A 14,547-nucleotide genomic window follows, 5' to 3' on the forward strand; every position below is an offset into this window, starting at 1 on the left:
AGCCATATAGCCCAGCTCCCCAGGTCCCAGACAGAATCCTGATCCCAGACGGCGAGAGTTGTATACAAACATCCGGGAATGAATTAACAGCTCCTGGTTCATCTCTGTTTTCCACGTTCATTTTTCTCTGTAGTGTTGGTTTTGTCGTTGGATGTCGGTTTTTCTCTTTCCCCTATTTTTAGATATAGAATTGAACTGCACCTTCACACACCACGTTGTCTATACACTGGCTGTGTTCGTTTGCGTGGGATAACTAAAGGTACGAAAACAGCATGGTTCGTCGGACCGAGAGAATCAAAACAAAACGATGGTAGGTGAGTTTGAGCCCAGCCAGGGGGAATCCAAAATAACGACACACTAGTTGTCCATGCAAAAGGGTTGTAACAAGTCAACTGATATACAATTTAAAACGATAATAATCTTTGTGTTTCAAATTTATAACAGACATACGGTTTGAATGGATGATTTATGAACCCCACCTTAATGCGTATGGCTCTTGAGTGAGCTTTACATCGTTTTCCGTCTGCCAGTTGACATGTCGATCAACAGTCAATCAATATTTGAAAGCAGAATCCCGACATCATCAAAGACTGCATCTACACGGTTAGACCCAAAATTTGAGTTTTTATTCACTCATTCATTTGATTTCATTCCACCCGATGTTATCAATAACAGAGAAAGAAAGCTACCTAATGATAGCAGTTGGATAGTTCAAGGGGTTGAACTCAAATTTGGGATTTTTTGACCTATTTGAACCTAGTGGAACTACTTAAACCCGGGTTGGGGGATTGGGCAATCCAACTCAAAATTGGCTTCCTTCACCAACGCATAGTGGCTTAAATGGTGTTTTTAGCGTGTTTATTTAATAGTACTTTTATCATGTGATTTAGCGTACTGGCGTCTTCGAGACATTTAATCAGTAAGTCGATGCGCTTCTTTGAAGGTATTCAGCCTTATGATCAATCCCTCTAAAAGAGAGATGAATAATTTATTTTTTCCACTTTACAACATGGAAGGTCAAGGTATACGTCTTCATAAGAGTTGTAGCAAAAGTTCTCCTGAAAAACATTGTCGAAGACACCAAGTCCGTAATTTCATTACTTTTGGATATTGATTGCTTTTTATGCCAACAAGTTTTGAACTCGATGTATAAGCATACAAGCATATGGAGACGCATGGTGCATTGGTTCATCAACTCCTTGTGATGGGTGATTGATTTCTACCTTGCATAGTAGGAAATGTTTTTTGATGAAACATTCCTAGTTTTTTAGGAGAACTTATACTACAACTTTTATGCAGAATCAAACCTTATATGTTGTGAATTTTTCCATCTCACTTTTATGGGGATTGATCATTAAGCTGGATACTTCCAAAGAAGCGCATTAGCTGATGAAATGTCTCGAAGACACCATTACGCTAAATTGCATAATAAAGTAACTATTAAATAAAAGCGCTAGAAACCCGATTTAAGCCACTGTGCAATGGTCCAAATTAAGTTAATTGAAATTACAACTCCATTTTGGGTTGATGAATTTAACCGTGTATAATTTATTTTACCATCAAGTGTGTTCCAAAAAAGTCCCATTTATTGTTCAACATTGCACTCGATGAGCGATTAGGAGATCTGGCGTTCAGGGGAACGGCACTATCATCACACGGTCGCAAGTGGTCCTTGGCTTTACTGGAACACAATACAATGCGCCAGACATAGGTGTATCGATGCTAGTTAAACCAGGTATCCAGATAAAAACTCTATACAATTCGTTGCTTGGGGTCTTTAGTGTGTGAAGTTCTCGATAATAAATAATGGGAGATCGCTCGACAGTGGATATTCAACAGTAGAGCACATGTGACGATTGGCCAAATCAAGAAAGACCGTTCTGGAAATTTACCAGAATTCTAAAATATAAGCCTCGGCCCATCCCACATCGGACAATCCACAGATGACAACTCGCTTGTCTATGCAAAGGCGCGTCATCAGGTGGTGGCCGATCAATGAAAGAATGTGCAGGTTGAGGATCAAAGGCCGGATCTTCAACTTCAGCATAATCAACGTTCATAGCCCACACTCCGAAAAGACTGATGATGATAAGGACGCATTCTACGCGCAGTTGGAACGTGAGTACGCAGCTGCCCAAGCCACGACATCAAAATTATCATAGGAGATTTGAACGCTCCCCAAGCAGCACAAATTGTTTCACTACTGAACATTTCACTGTGTTGCAACTATTCGGAAAGAAACGATTTTTGCGTGTGTGCCATCAAATATAACTCTCTTGCAATCTAAAAAGCGCAAGAGGTGGAGCCTACGGAAACATCTTTCAATTGCAGTAAATTTGCAATAATGTTGCAAAATACTACAGCGGAAAAAATAAAAATATAAAACTGGATTCGATTTATGGACCTTGTGATTGATAGTCCTTCACTCTACCACATCACCATACAACACATCGAAGGGACTGCATGTTGACTCACAATAAAAACCCTACGATTATGAAGTTTTGTACTCGGGTTTCGTGTTACTTGATTGCACCATCACAGGGAAAAAAATGTGAGATGTCAAAATGTTGAACGTATTCTATGGCAGTATTCTATGGTTGTTTGTTTTCAAATGTCAAACACAATGCAATGTTAATGAAACATTGATCACAATTCGAACGTTTTTGACATCTTGATGCAACATTTTCGTACTTTGATGTTTTTCCAATGCTTTTAATGAAAAATAGAAACAAGGCGCTTTTAAGAAGATTTTGTGTGTGCTACTTGGGTTCTCACGTCGCTTATCTGCCAATTGGTGTCCACCCACGCAATTCCAACGCCATTTAATGAAAGAAGATGATTCGTTGCTCCCCTCAGTGTTGTTGGATTGCGTGGGTGTGCTCAAATTAGCCCACCAGCGACGTGAGAAGCTCTTGTTTACAAAAGCAGTTTCGCCCTTTCGATGTGTTGATGCTGAAATGTATTATTTAGCCAAATGAAATTCGGCTAGATGTCTTTTGGCTTAACGTGTTATTCGGCTATGTGGTAATCGAACGAATGGCTTTCCGCCGAATTATTTTTGGGCGGAGCCCACAAGGCCAGAAGGTGTTTGGCCGAATTTATACTATGGCCAAAACCCATCTGGCCGAAAACGTTGTTTATCCATAATCGACATAAGGCCGAAGTGTCGTTCGGCTTAACTGGGCATTTGGTTAATAGATTTGTTTGGCCAAATAGATCATTTCATCGAAAATGACGACAACTCCATCCGAAAGGCATTTTCGGCCAGATTACTTATTCGGTCAAACGACCATTTCGACCAAATGACCTGTTGGGCAAACGCTTGGGCCGAAAGCAACCGTTCATGTTGGCCAAACGTGTTTTCTGGATAAATGGCTTCTCCCTTTTAATAATTTCCAGTGAAATTGCCGAAGAACTTATTATGGACAATACACACACATTCCTTTCAAATTTTCCGTTTAAATCCGGAAAACTGTCCGTAAAAATAAAAAAACACGTAAAAAAATTAAAATTTAATTTTAGTGTAAATTTCTGAAATCTTCCGTGGAAACTCCGAAGAATTTTCCATATAAATTGAAAAAAAAATGCGTTCGTGTCTTGTTTGATTTTCTATGGTAATTCCAAACCATTTTCGTTGAAATCCAAAGAATTTTTTGTTGAAGTCTACATTTTAAACAATTTCCTGCAGAAACTCTGAAGAATTTCCGTGGGAATTCCGGAGAATTTCTCCTAAAAATTCCAGAGAGTTTGCCGTGAAAACTCTTTAAAGATTCTTGAGGATATTTCAAAGAATTTTATGTGTAAATTTCTGTATAATACTAAACATAAATTTCGAAGTGTGGATATTTTGAACAGATTTCTGTAGAAATTTTAAACAATTTCTTGTAAAAAAAATCTGAATAATTTCTCATGTGAATTGTGAAGAATTTATCTTTTTGAAAAATCTTGAGATTTTTTTTTTTGGAAAATTCATCAGATAATCAAATCAGGTAATCAAAATGTTCTCTTCTCAATGTCTTGAATATGTCCCGAAAAAAACCGGAAAAATATTGTTAAGAAATGAAAGCCAAAAAAATGCCACGCTGATTCACGCCGCCACCGCCGTCTGAAATAGCTTTCGGCGTCACGCCGAAAACGCCGCCGCCGCTGATCAAAATTACGACAAACGCCGCCGACGATTTTCGAACCGACGCACACCTCTAATGACATGTGAGTAAGCTTTATTAGACACAAGTAAGGTCATCATAAATGTCGAATTTTAAAACCTGCCTGATTTTTATAGTGAAAATTAAGTCACAATTATTTTGAGTGTTGGTGATGGAGAATCACGAGTAAGTTTTGAAAAGGGCGGGGTACAAAATGTTCAAAATTGAACCAGGAATCATAATTCAGTGTCAAACACAAGTGTTTTCTTGTAAATGGTCTATGTTTCAAAAATAAGCCTTCTAAAAAATTTTAACTTCTCCATCGATCTGATGTCGTTAAAATGTGTGTTTTGAAGTCAAGTCTTTGTGGTAAAAATTTGGTTTAAGGATATAAGGATATAAGGTATAAGGATTTTGAGATATTTCAGCTTTAACATTAATTATCGAAATTAAAATAAAATTATACAATTTTCTCCACAAAGCCTTTTTAGTCCGCTACAAATCGATCTCAGATAGTTTTTTTTCGTACAATGAACGGTTTCCGAGTAAATTTTTTTCAAATTCATTTGCTCTAAAATACATACTACCTTTTTATAAATTACTCGATGGTCAATTTTTTTTAATTAGTGGAAAATGATCTACATTCTAAACCGAAAATATGTGACAATCGAATCAAATATCATCAAGTTTGGTTGATGTGTCATTCTCCGTGGAAACTGTCTATAGGTTCACTTTAATCTAACCCAATCCGAGCTCGACAAAATGATTCCTTTATAAAAACTATTTTTCATAAGGAATGAGAGAATAAGCATGTTCTTTCCAATAAAAAGAAGAAACATTTTGCATTGGGCAAGTTCTCGTACATAAACTTTCATGGAACATAAAACTAACTACCAATGTCAAATTATTTCAATGCTGGTTTGTCTTGCTGGTAGGCGTGTTAATATTTGAAAAGTTCCTGTTTTTACAGAAACCTTTTTTATTCTTAATTTGCCGCGTCTTTCAATCATACGTCAAATTATCACGTATTATTCATATGGTGAAAACAAGGTAAAATAATCACTCGACAAATGCTATTTTAATAATCCTATCCCAAGACAATCCTGGCGAAGCAGAGGTATACTCGGTCTCTAGTAGCAACGCGAGTCGGACTAACAATCCTCCCCTTCCTATATGACCGTAAGGGCTTGGCCGGCGCCGTTGACTTTAGATATTTGAGCTCCCGAAACGTATACATTGAGAATGGGTAGCTAGTCCCAAGCCCCTTTTATTGTGTTCTCTGTACAATTTCGCAAGTTCTAGTCAATCACGGAGGGCAACTACGAATTGTGCGGTCATAATGCTCTTATGCTCTATCTAATGGAGTATAGACGGATTTCGCGCCAACTCGACCAGCGGTTGGCAGCACCATCTCAGAATTGAATGAAACTTGGTGGACATAAAGATATGGTATTTCTAAGCCACTCTGCATACTTAGTTTTTCAAAAATTGTCAAGAGTAACATTTGATGAGGGCCTAATTTTTTTTCATGGATTTTTTATAAATCGATGTAACTCTAAAATGACAAGACCTACAAAAAAGTGTTGTATGGCGGACTGTCGTGAAATTCCCAGAAGTTTTTTGGAAAAATATCCAAAAAATAAAATACCGATTTCAACACTGAAAAAAAATTAGTTTTAAAAATTAAAATCGATATTACAAAAAAACCTCATCTCAGAATTTGATGAAATTTTTTCTGCAGATCGGTATTTTAATTATCTAACTTTTCTGGGAATAATGTTCCTGTGACATATTTAAGGAAAAAAAGTTTTTCTAACAAAAACTTTTTTCATGTCCATATTGAGTGAAAATTTATCAGCGTGTTTTATGCCTACAGCGCCAATTATAGGTTCAGCAGCCTATCATCAACCAACGACACATTTTGGAAGTGTAAAAATTTGTTTAGGAAGCAATTTAGCATAATCTAACATTAATGTGGACCAACATTTGAAAAGGGCGTATATTTTCCTAGATTGCTTATATCAATGTTACACACAAATGACCAGATTTACAAAATTGTGATGTTTGATGGACTATTGTAAATTTGTCTGAACTATGAAGTCTGAAACATAAAAGAGCGTTTCGTTCACCGAGAAAATAAATTAATGAATGTAAAGATTAAAATTGGTTTGGCAAAAAAAAATTGGAGGTCGATTTTTTTTTATCAGATAAACATTTTGATTCCAAACGATGAAGCTCGGTAGGTAATTTCATTAGGGGGATTTCCGGTAAACGCACATTAAAAGAATAATAAATTTTCCGCATTTTTTCAATTTTTTCTTCAATTTTATTTGTTACTACATTTAATTCTTATTTCTACTTGAATACTCATTAATTTATAAACTTAGTCGAACAATTCAAAGACTTTTGGGTCTTCATCTGAGTTGGAGTATTTTTTAGCCAGGATTTTATTATGAGCGATTGGTATAAAAGAATGAAGCTTTTGTGTGCCAATTATAGTTTTTGCTTTTTTGAAAAGTTCATCAAACTCTTGTTGAGTACCGTCGTCGGGGGTGACAATGGGTCAAATGGGGGCGAGAATGGGTCACTGTTTCAACTACTTAGAATGCTTGTAGAATGGATGTATCTGAGGACAAGAAGACAAAAATATAAGAGACCTTTTAGAACGATTTTGCTGTACGCCCTCCATGCTCGCGGTGAGAGCGATGACCCATTCTCACCCCCAGACCCATTGCCACCCCCGATGGCGGTATTTCTCATTCGTGATATAAAAGAAATGTAATATAGTGATATTTTTGTTTGATTGAAAACGTGTCCATTCGCCCATTCGTACAACTCCCGAGGAGTCTTGATAGTATTGCCATAATCTTTGGCAAGAGTTGCTCGTTTTGCCATTCGTTTGAGAGTGCCACCAATAGCTTCGCAAGGGCCTTTTCCGTGCGATGTTGTAAAAAAAGTGCCATTCTGCCACAGACTTGCAAAGACTTGCAAAGTTCCTTTTATTTTTATAATGTGCTGCAGCTCACCCAGACACAAAAGAAATTTTTGTAAAATTGATCGATTGTTTCAAAAAGTCAATTAATTTTTAAATGAATAAGTGAACAGCTTTTGTGTCATGGGTCATTACTTCTGATTAATAAAGCTAACGTTTTCTAATTAACCGTTTCTTTTAAAGTAAACTTCGAATGGATGTATTGTTGCCTGGGAATTATTCCAACCTTGAGCAGCATTGTGGATAATGAATGAATAATTTTCAGAGAGATCTAACAGTACAAGTGTATTGCTGTTTGCAAATAATGTCATAAGCAGGCTTGTAAAATATCATCTGCATGTCATTTGACTAATTTGTTAATAACTTTCTTCAGAAGTAAAATTCACATCATAATTTTAGATGTACTCATAAAGCTTGAGTAGGGCTATATTTTTGGTCAAGGGTACATTACACTAAATATAACATCTAAGGCTGGAGAGTGAAAACTCTCCAAAATGTCACGTGTCATTTGACATAATGTCATTTGAATGACATTTTGCCTCCCATGCACAAGATTACATATTTACAGCAATGTCTTGTTAGACAAAGTTGTAGCCACATTTAAGCGCTATAAGTTCGTCATATATCGAGAATCAATAGCTAACTTCTGAAAAAAGTTCTGGGAAAATTAAACAAACGAATGTAAATGACATTTTACAACACTGGTCATAAGTTATAAGTTTATCAATTTTTTGAACAAAATACGATACAAAATCATCTACAAGCTTTATAACGGTTTCTAAATTACACCGTTCAGTGGTTAGCCTTTGCTGAAAAACAACATCTTCTTTTCCACTATTACAATTAAATATCACTTCAGTTTCGTTTCGGCAACATTGCCCGTTTTCAAAGTAATTATTTTTTTGTAATTGTGTTTAAGTTACTTCGATACAAAAAGTCAAATTAAACATAAACCATTTTCAAATGTTGGTCCACAATTATGTTAGATGTGTGTGTGTGTGTGTTATTACAATCTAACTCCCACTGTCTGGCAGTGGCATTATGGATAGAATATTCGTGCAACTATTTAAATTTAATATAATTGCTAGAATCTTAGATCCGGGAGCTAGAAGGTGATAGCTCTATTGTAACTCCTATAGCCCATTTCAAGAACGCAAGCATTCCGAAGCTATAGTCGTGTACAATAAGCCCCGCGTGATTACACCCACATATCATAAGGATATCTGAAGTGCATTCACACTTCCTGGATCAAAATTTAATTTTTTGATCCTGGCGCGTATTTAGTAATAAACTCTATCAATATGAAAAAATGCATTTATGATAATATCATCTAATTTAATCGAACACAAATGCAGCCAGTACAAAGAAAGCATCCTGGATAATCATTGAGTTAGATGACGCCCAATATTTTTTCTTGTCAATTTTGAGGCTCACTGCGTTGTGTTTGCCGCAGAGATGATTCTTCGAGATGTATCGTGTTTAAGTAGTCACTTCAACATGGTACATATCACGAATCTACAGGGGTTGAAGGATGCTAGGAGATACCGTACCATACGCACCGCGTTCTTTTTAAGTTCTTATTTTGGTAGTTGTATATAAATATGTAGTGAAATGTATAACATTATAATAAAAGATTATATCAAATTTTATATATATTTGTAGAATATAACATCAACTAGGAGCCGAAGTTAACTCGGGATGTACACATCTTGTAGAAGAAGCTGGAAATTGTAAAGAATTTAATTATTATTTTGAATGTTTAGTATCAGATAGCAGGTCATGTGCCGGGACGTCATCTGCATAAAGGTTACATGGCAGGTTGGAAGCTTTCCTTCCTGGGATGTTTTGTAGTGGGCTATGAAAATGTCAAATCATGAAAATATGAAGGTACATAATACAATAATATAAATATATAAAAGCATGAAAATATGAAAATTTTATAATATGAAAATAAGAAACATAAAAATATAATGTAATAGAAGAATAAAAATTGCTATATGAAAATAAAAAAATATGAAAACATGAAATTGAGAAAATAAGATACAAAAATATGAGTACAAACAAACATAAAAGCACGAGAAGCTGGTAGAATATTGTTACAGTATTTAATAGTCATCAACACAAAAAAAATCTGAGATAAACTATATCGTTGAAACATAGTAAGCAAACAAACTCACTAAAACACATGGATCTGGAAAGTTGAATTAGATATGCTTCTGAAAAGAAACTTAGAAATCTTTGACCTGTAACAATAATCCATATCAAATATATATCGTAACAGAACCATGAGCCTGAAAATGAAGATTGAAAGTATCTTGCGTTGAAAGAACGAATGTTATAATTGTTATGAATAGTATATGTAAATTAGCCATTTAGACTACGACTCTTATAAATATATGAACAGAATGAAAAATAAAACAATTCATATGAAATATTTAAACCTTTGCGCAACTCCACGGAAGAGCTATGGTGTGGCGTCAAGTTCTTTTGCTCTAATCGTATGGTTATTCATATTTGCATTTTTTTTAAATCTAATGATGGAAACTTTTACATATGTGTAGGAAACATCTTCAAAGGTGAGGTGATGAAGCATATTTACAACTATTTTCGCCGGGGCTAATGTTTTCAGCGTATTTTTTAAGTATTCGCACATCTCTGGATAAACTATCCCTATTTTTCGTTTCTATAGCTTAGCACTGAACAACACTCGAGATTCTGCTCCTAAGCGCAGATTGGTACTGAAACTCAAGATCGAAGTATTGGACATAAACATATATCTCAAAAATCGGAGGTATAAAACCTAAGAATAGTTTCAATCGTTTATGTATGCTCCTTCCTAAAGCAAGTTCCTGTTCTTGCTATGTACTACTTTTTCCAAAGCTTTTTTTATTTTGTAGCCATCTGTTGGGAAAACTGAGAAACAACCACACTTTGGCAGAACTTTAGGAACTGGGCTTGACTGGGACGCTTTGAAATGGAACAAAAAAGCAATGCAGTTGCCAGTATAGCTTATGTTTATTACTGACTCAGCATCTTGTGGGGCGGTATTTATATTATGTTAAGAGCAATATCTAAACGAATTGTAAAAAGGATAATGTTCAGGAATTTAGAGACAATTGGAGAAAAACTTTTTTTTTGCTACAACATAGGGGTACATGGAATAATAGAATAATCATGGAATAATCTCACCGGGATTTTTTGCTTTCTCCTCTTCCTTGCTGATTTTCCTCTTGGACTTGACATACACCCGTTTTATATAACAGATTTCCTTTTTCATCTTCGCGTACAATATTCAATTTCGGATATGATTGAATGCACACCGTTTTTCACGTCTTTAAAGCACGATTATGTGTCTATCTAGAGAACTTTTTTTGTTCGGTTGCCATTCTGCCAACACTGACATACTTTTTCCGAAAGTAGATGTAGGAAAAAAAACAAGTACGATCATGCATAAGAAAAAAACACTATTATGCGGCCGTGCACTCAATTTTATCACTGATCTGCACAATATGTATTAATATTGGACACTTCTCAATGAATCTACACGTTTCACCCGAATTTTAATTTAAGTAATTCACTACAATTTATGTATTTTGCGGAACTGAAAACTAGAACGACCGTCGCGTGGCAGTGTAGCCAAAACTCCATCTTGGTCCACAATTATGTTAGATTATGCTAAATTGCTTCCCAAACAAATTTTTATACGTCCAAAATGTGTCGTTGGTTGATGATAGGCTGCTGAACCTATAATTGGCGCAGTAGGCATAAAACACGCTGATAAATTTTCACTCAATATGGACATGAAAAAAAAACTTTTTTTCCTTAAATATGTCACAGGAACATTATTCCCAGAAAAGTTAGATAATTAAAATACCTATCTGCAGAAAAAATTTCATCGATTTCTGAGATGAGGTTTTTTTGTAATATCGATTTTAATTTTTAAAACTAATTTTTTTCAGTGTAGAAATCGGTATTTTATTTTTTGGATATTTTTCCAAAAACTTCTGGGAATTTCACGACAGTCCGCCATACAACACTTTTTTGTAGGTCTTGTCATTTTAGAGTTACATCGATTTATAAAAAATCCATGAAAAAAAATTAGGCCCTCATCAAATGTTACTCTTGACAATTTTTGAAAAACTACACTGAAAACAATCTACACGCTCATGCTACTGGTTCCACACGTGAATTTTCACTACTTGAGTAGCATTCCAAAATAACGTGTAAATCCAGTCTCATATGTCAAAATAGAGAACGTTCGACATAACGGAATTACATCACTAATGGAAATGAAAAACACGTTAAATTGCATGGAAATTTTGGCGGAAATTGTCAGATTTGTTTTCTTTATAATTTTTTAAATAAAAATAATCATTAAAATATATGTAATTACCAATAAAACACATTTAACTTTGCTCATTCTTATAATGCATTTATTATTATGAGAAAACAATGATGCTTGGTGAACCATCAGGATAGGAATCTACTTTTAAGTTTCCGCGTTAATCTTCTTGAATTTACCAGAAAAAAAAACCGTTGACAAGATTTCATAATTGGGAATGCGAGCCCAGCTTTTGTAGCTTTTAGAAGTCTGCATAAACTGTAGGAGTATTTAGAAATACACGGAGCAGTCCAATCATTCCAGATTCTGAAGTTCTTCTGAAATATTTTGGAGTAAATGTAATCAAATGTTGCATAAAAACCACACTTAGACTTACCTTTTTATATATAATACGTTACGAACGGCAGCTATTAACATAAAATCGATATTAATTAAAACAAGAATTTGTTTTCTTTAGACGCCTGCAATTTCCGAGTTCACCCACATTCAGCAGATATTTTCTCTGAGAACCATACTGTTTTCTGCACTTATAATTACTGTGCATAATCATCTTCAAAACACGTTACAATGCGATGGATTTTCAGGTGGTATCAATTCAAATTAATTTCTTGCGATTTTAACGTGGATGGGTAGTGAAAATGCCTATTGATGAAACACGTTCGAATCACATTAGAAAGAATGTTATGTGAGCGTGTCTAATATTTTCAGTGTAAGTATGCAGAGTGGCTTAGAAATACCATATCTTTATGCCCACCAAGTTTCATTCGATTCTGAGATGGTGCTGCCAGCCCCATAGAAGGGTTGGCGCGAAATTCGTCTATACTCGATTAGGAAAATGGTGGATTTGATCCATTCTTCAAAAGTTAGTGTTTGCCCGTAATAAGGCGATGGTGGATGTGATCCCTTCATTAAAAGTAGACGTTTGTTCGGAAATTGTGGATGTGATCTCTACATAAAAACAAGTCGGAACAAGAGAATGGTGGATTTGATTCCTTATTTAAAAGTAAACGTTTGCCCAGATTGAGTAATTGATGGATTTGATCCTTTCTTTAAAAGTAGGTGTTTTACCGGCCACGCATACCAGGAATGACAATATTATGAAACTAAGATGAACCTCCGATCTGTTTTCACAGGGTTCTAGTACTAATTATCCCGTTTCAGGAAAGCATGCGATCAAAATATTCTATCGGTGAAAATTTAAGAAAATTAGATTTCAAGATTTTGCAGGGGTTGCGATATAGGTTGAGATAAGAAAAAAAAGTCAAAATTCAATTTAGCATAATTTTTCGTAAAATAACTTATTGTTATCCGATTGGCTTGAAAAGGGTGGTATTCATCATCCCCATTATTTCCTATTGAAAATACGCCATACGTCGGACTATGGGCTTGAAAGTTATGGCCAAAATAATAATGTATAGAAAAATCACTTTTCTGGCATCTATACTCATCCGATGTACTCGAAACAAATTGCGTTCGACGTGAAATTTTAAAATGGGTATAAACGGATTCAAAAATAAGGACCTATCTACCTATCAGTGATATTTTGGACCTTTCTTGTATGCTTTCTAACTCTTACAAAGGCACGAGAACGGCATCACCGCTATGTGGAGAGTTTTACACTGATCGAGACCCTGCAAATATATAATATTAGCTTTCATATTTTGAAAACGATAACTACTAGAGCAAGAGGGAATAACGGGTGGCAACTAAAAAATTGGAGTGAAAAGAATGGCTCGGGAAACAAACTACAAAGAAGTACAGTTCAATTTGATATATCGGGACGATTTGCGATTTGGGCGTAACTTATTTTGTAAACAAACATTATTCCATGGATTCCGAAGAATGCAAGCGTTTTTATCCCAAACTAATTCCCTTATCTGGTAGAGTAAAGCTCAATCTGTCGGATCCATATCGTGGTTTTCTCATGAAATTCTTGCTTTAGCAGGAATTTACCTTCTAATGTTTGTTTACAAAATAAGTTACGCCCAAATCGCAAATCGGTCCCGATATGTTATATAAAGAGTTGTCCTTAGTGCTCAAACTTAGACTAATTAGCATATGTTCCGGGGTTCGCCGTACGGCGCAGCTTAGTCTTGCTGGTATGACATGACCGCTGTACAGATCTGCCATTTAGATTTCCAGATTGCTGCTTCTGATCCAGCTTATGAGTTGCTCCGTGTCTTTGGCCTTATAATCACCTTTGTGAAAATGGTATGACAGTTTTCGAAACATTTTCAAGCCTAACATGTTTGACCGTATACTTTTCCCATGATCCTTATTTGCTTGAAAAATTTGCAATGCGCGCCACAGTACTTCCTGTTTCGACGGCATGATGTAAGCAATGTTGGAGTGAAAGTGTGTGTGCGACAATTCTAAGGATTCAATCTAAGGATTCATACACATTTCTGTAAAAGCACTATTATTCTGATGGAAAAGTATTGAAATCATTCCAATTTTTTAGTTGCCACCCGTTACATTTAAAACACTTTAAAATCCAATACTTTCAACTGCAATGATCTATGGGTTGGGAGAGCTTTGCATATAACGGAAATAATCAGAAATAGTAACTCAACCATGTTCTACGAATATCAAATGCTATATGCTGTTAATTATTATAATACGGATATACTACCGTTCTACGCATAATTGTAAATGCGATGCGACGCGCCTCACATAAAAGAATAACAAGCATCATCAATGAGCTGTCAAATTGCACTGTCGCGTCGCATCGCTCGTCGCGTTACTCTGACTTGCCCCTTAAACAAAATCAAAAATACGATACCTAATCCATATTTGCATGGTTCCGATTGATTCCAAAACTAACCAATTCCCCCAACATATTCTAAGAAAGTCAGTCCACATTAAGATCCTGAAAATCTCTATAATCATCCTCTTGAAAAACGACCATGATTTCGATTATCAATTCGTTCATATTACCTTAATAATTCCACGGAAGCGACCATATATCTGAGAATTACTTGCGGATTATGGACATATAGCCCGCATTGGACTAGTGCTAGTACCTGAAGAAGGCATAAACAATATTCAAAGCTTACGTCTCAAATAAT

Source organism: Armigeres subalbatus, chromosome 3 (genome assembly GCF_024139115.2).
Source record: "Armigeres subalbatus isolate Guangzhou_Male chromosome 3, GZ_Asu_2, whole genome shotgun sequence".
NCBI lineage: Eukaryota > Metazoa > Arthropoda > Insecta > Diptera > Culicidae > Armigeres > Armigeres subalbatus.